The 8381-nt window shown below is 39.4% G+C and overlaps 1 protein-coding gene across 1 annotated transcript in view; it reads left to right on the top strand.

Moving 5' to 3' along the window:
* PHF8 (PHD finger protein 8) overlaps window positions 1-8381 on the top strand; it is a 75814-nt gene that overhangs the window by 52390 nt on the left and 15043 nt on the right. The gene's annotated exons all lie outside the window — the stretch shown is intronic.

Here is an 8381-nt window from a genome sequence, read left to right as displayed (position 1 = left end):
CAACAACAACAAAGGCCCAAGATTATCACCCATACCGAGAGCCATCTCCAGGAAAAGAAGAATGGCCATTGAGTTGAACATGGAGTTTAGAGGGTAATGAAAGAATTTTCTTCATCTCCTTGGCTGGACGGTATTCACACTGAGGGTGCGTCAGTTAGTTTTTTGCTGCTTAACAGTCTACCCAAAGCTTAGTGGCTTAAAATTACAGTTAATAGTTTCTCATGATTCTGTAGGTTGGCTGAGCTTTTCTTCTAGTCTAGGCCAGCTTGCTTGGGGCTGAATGGTCTCAAAAGCTCTCCTTCGGGTGTCTCAGACCTACTTAGATGGCTAAGGCTTCTCTCTCCATGGTCTTTTACCTACCAAGCTTTTCCACAAGATGGCAGAAAGGTTTCTAGCAGCAAGAGAGGACAAGCCCCAATGTGCAAGTACTTTTCAGGCCTTTGCTTATGTCATGTTTGCTGTTGTCCCATTAGCTAAAGCAAGTTACATGGCTAACCCTCGATCCCATGGTTGGAGAAATAGAATGCACCTTTTGAGAGGAGAGCTACAAAGTCACATCACAAAGGCTCATGCATATAAGGATACATGAGCACACTGAGGGCCATTACTGCAACAGAGGTCATTAAGATTTCAGTACCTTTGGTTCCCCAGCAGATAAAGGGCTTGTTCTTCTCACTCTCCTTTATTTAGACTTTCTGGTGTTTGCTTGAGGTCAAGGGACTGTGGTAGGGGTAGCAGGTCATTCCTCAGAAGAGTTCTCTTAGTGGGTTAATGAGTAAATGTTTCCTTTTTAAAAAAAAAGTTGGGTCTGGGTGCAGTAGCTCACACCTACAATCCCAGCACTTTGGGAGGTCGAGGTGGGCAGATCACCTAGGTCAGGAGTTCAAGACCAGCCTGACCAACATGGTGAAACTTAATCTCTACTAAAAATATAAAATTAGCCGGGCATAGTGGCGGGCGCCTATAATCCCAGCTACTCGGGACGCTGAGGCAGGAGAATTGCTAGAACTCGGGAGGCAGAGGTTGCAGTGAGCCAAGATCATGCCATTGCACTCCAGCCTGGGCAACAAAAGCAAAACTCCATCTGGGGGGAAAAAATTTGGCTGGGTGCAGTGGCTCATGCCTTTAATCCCAACACTTTGGGAGGCTGAGGCGGGTGGATAACTTGAGGTCAGGAATTTGAGACCATCTTGCCAACAAGGTAAAACCCCGTCTCTACTAAAAATATAAAAATCAGCTGGGTGTGGTGACATGTGCCTTTAGTCTCAGTTACTCGAAAGGTTGAGGCACTAGAATTGCTTGAACCTGGGGAGGCGGAGGTTGTAGTGAGCCGAGATCGTGCCACTGCACTCCAGCCTGGCCAACAGAGTGAGATTCCATCTCAAAAAAAAAAAAAAAAAAAAAAAAAACAGACCTATTTTTAAATTTTATTTTCTTCTATCATTTCCAGCTTTATTTTCTTCTGTTAAAGTAAATTTTTCTGGTTAGCACAATAGAAATTTTAGAAAATACTGAAAAGGAATTGTAAAGAAGGAACCACCCATGAATCTGCTACCCAGAAACAACCACTATTAACATTTTGACATGTTTCCTTATAGTCTTATTCCTATACATTTTTAAATGTTTATGCTTTAAATCACACTGTGTATACAATTATGCACCCTGCTTCAAAAATTTACTTGGTCTTTTAATCAAAGTAATGTATATCACATATCAAAAAGTATAGATAAATTTAGGAGGAAAAGCAATGTTCTTCTGCTCCTACTTTCCTCACCTTCAATCCCTTTCCTAAGAGACAGCCTCATAGTTTTCATTTCCTGGAAGATATCTCCAAAACTCAAGATAAGAGAGATATGCCACCCTTTTTTATCAAGTCTGTTTCTCCTTTAGTCAGCTTCTGTCATTCTCTCTCTCTCTTTCTCTCTGTGTTTTTTTTTGTTGTTGTTGTTGTTGTTTTGAGACAGAATCTTGTTCCATCACCAGGCACCAGGCTAGAGTACAGTGGCTCACTGCAACCTCTGCTTCCCGGGTTCAAGCATATCTCCTGCCTCAGCCTCCTGAATAGCTGGGACCCTAGGTGCACATTACCACATCTAGCTACTTTTTTTTTGTATTTTTAGTAGAGACAGGGTTTTGTCATGTTGGCCAGGCTGGTCTCAAACCTTCTGACCTTAAGCGATTCAGCCGCTTCGGCCTCCCGAAGTGCTAGGATTACAGGCTGTCGATCTCCCTTGATTACCTACTTTGTAAGATACGGATATTAGTGACCCTACTCTTCCCTTTTGTAACCTTCTGTTTGTTTATGCTATCAAGGTTATTAAATACTCTACATTGTTAATACTCTACATTGACTGATAAGCATGCTCCTACGCCATTGTTTATAAATAATATTTTTAATGGCTACGAGATTTCAGTTCCATATACCTAATATATAGTTTCTAATATTTAGGCTATTGTCAAGTTTTTACAATAAGTAAATTTGGAGTGAACATCTTTATATGTAAATGTCTATATCTCTGATTATTTGCTTAGGATGGTTCGCCATGAAACCTTACATGGCCCAAAGTATGTGAGGTTATGCAATGAAAAATTTCCTTCCCACCCCTGTTTCATAGCCTTTCAGTTCCCCACCTGGAGTCAACTAGTGTTATCAATTTTTTAATTTATCCTCTCAGACAGTTTATGCATATATAAGCAAATACATTTATATGTTTTCTCCCCCTCTTTTTTTTTTTTTTAGCTCAATTGGAAACATACTTTATGCACTGTTACGTGCTTTGCTTTTCTCTTAAGAATACATCTTAGAGGCTGGGTGCAGTGGTTCATACCTGTAATCTCAACACTTTGGGAGGCCCAGGCCAGCGGATTACGAGGTCAGGAGTTTGAGACGAGCCTGACCCAACATGGTGAAACCCCATCTCTACTAAAAATAAAAAAATTAGCCGGGCATGCTGGTGTACACCTGTAATCCCAGCTACTCAGGAGGCTGAGGCAGGAGAATCGCTTGATCCCGGCAAGCGGAGGTTGCAGTGAGCTGAGATCATGCCACTGTACTCCAGCCTTGGAGACAGAGCCAGACTCCACCTAGAAAAAAAAAAAATAAAAGAGGCCGGGCACGGTGGCTTATGCTTGTAATCCCAGCAGTTTGGGAAGCTGAGACAGGTGGATCACCTGAGGTCAGGAGTTCGAGAGCAGCCTTACCAACATAGTGAAACCCCGTCTCTTAAAAAAAAAAAAAAAAATTAGCTGGGTGTGGTGGCAGGCACCTGTAATCCCAGCTACTCTGGAAGCTGAGGCAGGAGAATTGGTTGAACCTGGGAGGCGGAGGTTGCAGTGAGCCGAGATGGCGCCATTGCACTCCAGGCGGACAAGAATGAGCAACAGTATCTTATTGATTTAATTTACATTTTTTTGATTAAGCATTTTCTCTATGTTTTATTAACATTAGAATTTCTTCCATCATAAATTTTGTTTATATCCTTTGCCCACTTATCCATGTGATTCTTAAACTTTTTCATTTGCCATTTTATATAGTAAGGGACTAGTCATCCTTTGTTTCATACAAACACACACACATATTTTACACATAAAATTGTTTATGGTACTTCTTCCTCATTCTGCATGAAAAATATGAGTATTTCATATCAAATGTTGATCATTTGTTTGCTTATTTAGAGAGTAGATAACACCTTTGGTTTTTTCTGTGTGTTTTTTGTTTGTTTTTTGTTTTTTGAGATGGAGGTTTTTTCTTGTTGCCCAGGCTGGAGTGCAATGGCGCAGTATTGGCTCACTGCAACCTCCACCCCCTGGGTTCAAGTGATTCTCCTGCCTCAGCCTCCTGAGTAGCTGGAATTAAAAGCACCTGCCAGCATGCCTGGCTAATTTTTGTATTTTTAGTAGAGAGGGGGTTTCACCATCTTGGCTAGGCTGGTCTCGAACTCCTGACCTTGAGTGATTGACCTGCCTCAGCCTCCCAAACTGCTGGGATTACAAGGCGTAAACCACCGCACCCGGCCAAAAAACTGCAGACTTTTTAAAAAGTGGCTTTTAGTTAACTACAAACACAGTTCATTAAGATGAAGAAGAACATTTAGCTTAATCCAATAGGATGAAACTGTAGAGCAGGGCTGCATTAGTTGGTGTTCATGGACCTTTGAATCTCCTAAAATTCTATTAAAACTTCATGTAAATGCATTCATGTATGTATGTATATTCCTTCAGCTAGTAATTTTTATCACATTTTCAAAGTGAATTCTTAAAAATGATCGAGGCATTCTGCTAAGGGTATTCCCATTAAGATCAGGAATAAGACAAATGTGCTCACTAACATTGCTATTATTTAGTATTGTTCTAGAAGTTCATGCCAGTGTAATTAGAAGTGAAGCAGAAATGAGAACTATAACTATTAGAAATGAAGAGACCAAATCATGATGTGAGCCATCAGGGTGAGAATCCTGTTTACTTTTGGCCATCATTATATCTGTAACACCTTCCCTCATGCCTGGCCTGTAGGAGATGTTTAATAAATATTTGATGAGTGAAAGATAAGGTATGATTTTATAATCAACATAGAAAATACAGATATGGGGCTGAGCATGGTGGTTAATACCTGTAATCCCTATCACTTTGGGAGGCTGAGGTGGGAGGACTGCTTGAGCCTAGGAGTTCAAGACCAGCCTGGGCCACATAGTAAGACCCCCTCTGATCTCTACAAAAAATAGAAATAAATAAAAATTGAGATATGATTATATAATATTAGAAAATGAAAGAGAATCAACTAAAAACTGTTCATACTGGTAAGATAATTCAATAAATTGGGTAATCATTGGATATATACCAGATAACCAAAAATCAAGAAGTACCATATTAGTAATAACCATAATGTACTGAGAAAAAGAAATGCTAATAACAATAGCAACAAATATATAAAATATGTAAGAATAATTGTAAGAAGATATGTGTGGAACCAACATGAAGAAATAGAGATTTGCCATGTGCCTGGTTATAAGGACTGAGTGTTGTAAAGAGTAATTTCCTTCCAAATTAATGTATACATTTAACACTATCGCAAATCAAAATCCTAATGGAATTCTGTGGGGAATTCATTCTAAAAGTAATTTAAAAATAAACAGGTATGATTAGCTTAAAGAATATGGGGATAGAGAAAGTAAATGAAGTTAGCCTATTACATATTTAAATATACTATAATGCTACAATAATCACAAGCACAAGAATAGTCAGGAAATATTTTTCCTTTTAAAAAATTTTTTGTTATGAAAATTTTCAGACAGAAAATTCAAGAGGTTATTGTGAACACCTATATATATATCTGTCACCTAGATTTAATAATGAACATTTTGCTGTATTTGCTTTATTCTTTTTTTCAAGGCACTTTAAGCAAAATCTCACATCTCTAGTTTTTTGCTGATTTTCTAATTGTTCTATTCATTATTGAAAATGTGGTATTGAAGTGTCTCCAGCTATTATTGAATTTACCTGTTTCCTCCCATCAATTTGGTCAGTTTTCACTTCATCTATTTTGAGCCTCTGTTGTTAGGCATATATATGTTTGTAATTATTATAGCCTCTTGATGGATTGACCTTTTTATCATTATAAAATGCTCTTCTTTGTCTTTAGTAATGATTTTTGTCTCAGAGTCTCTTTTGTCTGTTAGTATAGCCATTGTTTTTGAGTACCATTTTTATTATTACCTCTTTTTTCATCCATTTATTTTCAACCTCTCTGTGTCTTCAAATCTAAACTGTGTGTCTTGTACAGATACCATATAGTAGACTCATTTTTAATCCATTCTGCCAATATCTACCTTTCAGTTGCAGAGTTCGGTCTATTAATCTAATAGCTGCCAAAGTTGGATTGACAACATCCATTTTGCTATTTGTTTTCTGTATGTATTATTTCTTTTTTGTTCATCAGTTCCTCCATTAATGACTGCCTTATTTTGTGTTTAATAGCTATATTCTAGGATTCCCCCCACTTTTTTTTTTTTTTTTTTTTTTTTTTTTTNGCGGAGGTTGCGGTGAGCCGAGATCGCGCCATTGCACTCCAGCCTGGGTAACAAGAGCGAAACTCCGTCTCAAAAAAAAATAATAATAAAAATAATAATAATAATAATCTATGATAGACTATTATACATATAATAGTCTAGGAATGCCACCATGCCCGGCCTTCCTCGACTATTAATCACAAAGTGTCATCACAATTTCACACACAGTGAGAGTCAGTATAATACATAGATTAGGAAGACAGTCTTTGATATCATCTTCTGCAGTACTTTAACCTTAGTCTTTGGTTTCCCTATCTGTAAAATGGAGACAATTACACACATATCCTCTATTTCACATTTACACCCTTTTGAAGTGTTTGTTAAAATCGGTATGTATGTTTAATTTTGTAGTCTTCTTCTCCCCACAAAAGCTGTCACTAATACATCTCTTATTCAACAGAATCTCAGAAACAAGGAAATAGGTAATATAACACTAAACCTCCGTTTTCTTATCAGTAAATTGAGGTAATAATTCCATCTAGGTCATAGGGTCTTATGAAGATCAACAGAGATAAAGCATATAAAACTCTTAGCAATGTACCTTCCACAAAGGAAATGCTGCACACACACACACACACACACACACACACACTCACATTCTCTCTGGCATAAAGTGTGCATAGCGATTAGACCAGAAGAGAACTGATGGTTTGGTTGGAAGTCCCCTTCCATAAAAAGCTCTTTTTTTTGTTCTTTTTTTTGAGACAGAATCTCTGTCACCTTTGCTGGAGTGCAGTGGCACAATCTTGGCTCACTGCAACCTCCGCCTCCCAGATTCAAGCAATTCTCCTGCCTCAGACTCCTGAGTAGCTGGGATTATGGATGTGCACCACCACGCCTAGCTAATTTTTTTTTTTTTTGTAGAGATGGAGTTTCACTATGTTGTCCAGGCTGGTCTCGAACTCATGACCTGAAGTGATCTGCCGTCTTGTCACCCAGGCTGGAATGCAGTGACACGATCTCAGCTCACTGCAGCCTCTCTGCCTCCCAGGTTCAGGTAATTCTCCTCCTGCCTCAGCCTCCTGAGTAGCTGGGATTACAGGTGCCCGCCACCACCCCTAGCTAATTTTTGTATTTTTAGGAGAGACAGGATTTCACCACTTTGGCCAGGCGGGTCTCAAACTTCTGTCCTCAAGTGATTCACCTGCCTTTGCCTCCCAAAGTACTGGAATTATAGGCATGAGCCACCGTGCCCAGCCCTAGGATCCCATTTTAATTCCCTTTTTTATCTGTATATGTATGAGGTTTTTTTTTTCCCCCCAGACGGAGTCTTACCCTGTTGCCCAGGCTGAGTGCAGTGGCGCAATCTCGGCTCACTGCAACCTCCACCTCCTGGATTCAAGCAATCCTCCCACCTTAGCCTCCGAAGTAGCTGGGAATATAGGCACGTGCTACCATGCCTGGCTAATTTTTGTATTTTTAGTAGAGTCGGGGTTTCCCCATGTTGGCCGAACTGGTCTCAAATTCCTGACCTCAGGTGATGTGACTGCCTCGGCCTCCCAAAGTGCTGGGATTACAGGCATGAGCCATCGTGCCTCGCCAAGTTGTTTTCTTAGTGGTTTAACAACTTAATTTATACCATTCTAATTTACATTATTATCAATTTCAGTACTATACAGAAACTTTGCTGCTATATAGCTCCATTACTCTTCTCCTTTATGCTGTTACTGTGACAAATTACATCTTTATACATTGTGTTCATGAACAAAGGGTTGTGGTAATTGCTTTATGTAATTGTCTATTAATCCAGATAGAAAAAGTTACAAAAAAAAATAAGCTGATACTGTCTTTTATTTTTTGAGATGGAGCCTCGCTCTGTCGCTAGGCTGGAGTGCAGTGGTGAGAACTCAGCTCACTGTCACCTCCGCCTCCTGGGTTCAAGCAGTTCTGCCTCAGCCTCCTGAGTAGCCAGGACTTACAGGCATGTGCCACCACGCCCAGCTAATTTTTGTATTTTTAGTAAAGATGGAGCTTCACCATGTTGGCCAGGATGGTCTCAATCTCCTGCCCTCGTGATCCACCCGCCTCGGCCTCCCAAAGTTTTGGGATTACTGGCATGAGCCACCCTCGCCCGGCCAGATACTGTCTTTTAAATATATACCTATCTAGTTTCCTTTACCAGTGCTCTTTATTTCTTCATGTAGATTCAATTGTATAGTGTCCTTTCATTTCAACCTGAAGGTTTCCCTTTAGCATTTCTTACAGGACAGGTCTACTAGTGTCAAACTATTTGTTTTTGTTTATCTAGGAATATCTTGATTTCTTCATATTTGAAGGATAGTTTTACTAGATCTAGAATTCTTTTTTTTTTTTTTT

The sequence above is a fragment of the Cebus imitator genome, unplaced genomic scaffold (assembly GCF_001604975.1).
Source record: "Cebus imitator isolate Cc_AM_T3 unplaced genomic scaffold, Cebus_imitator-1.0 Scaffold763, whole genome shotgun sequence".
NCBI classification, from domain to species: Eukaryota; Metazoa; Chordata; class Mammalia; order Primates; family Cebidae; genus Cebus; species Cebus imitator.
Note: the sequence above shows the minus strand (reverse complement) of the source record. Positions and strands in the feature narration are given on the sequence as shown.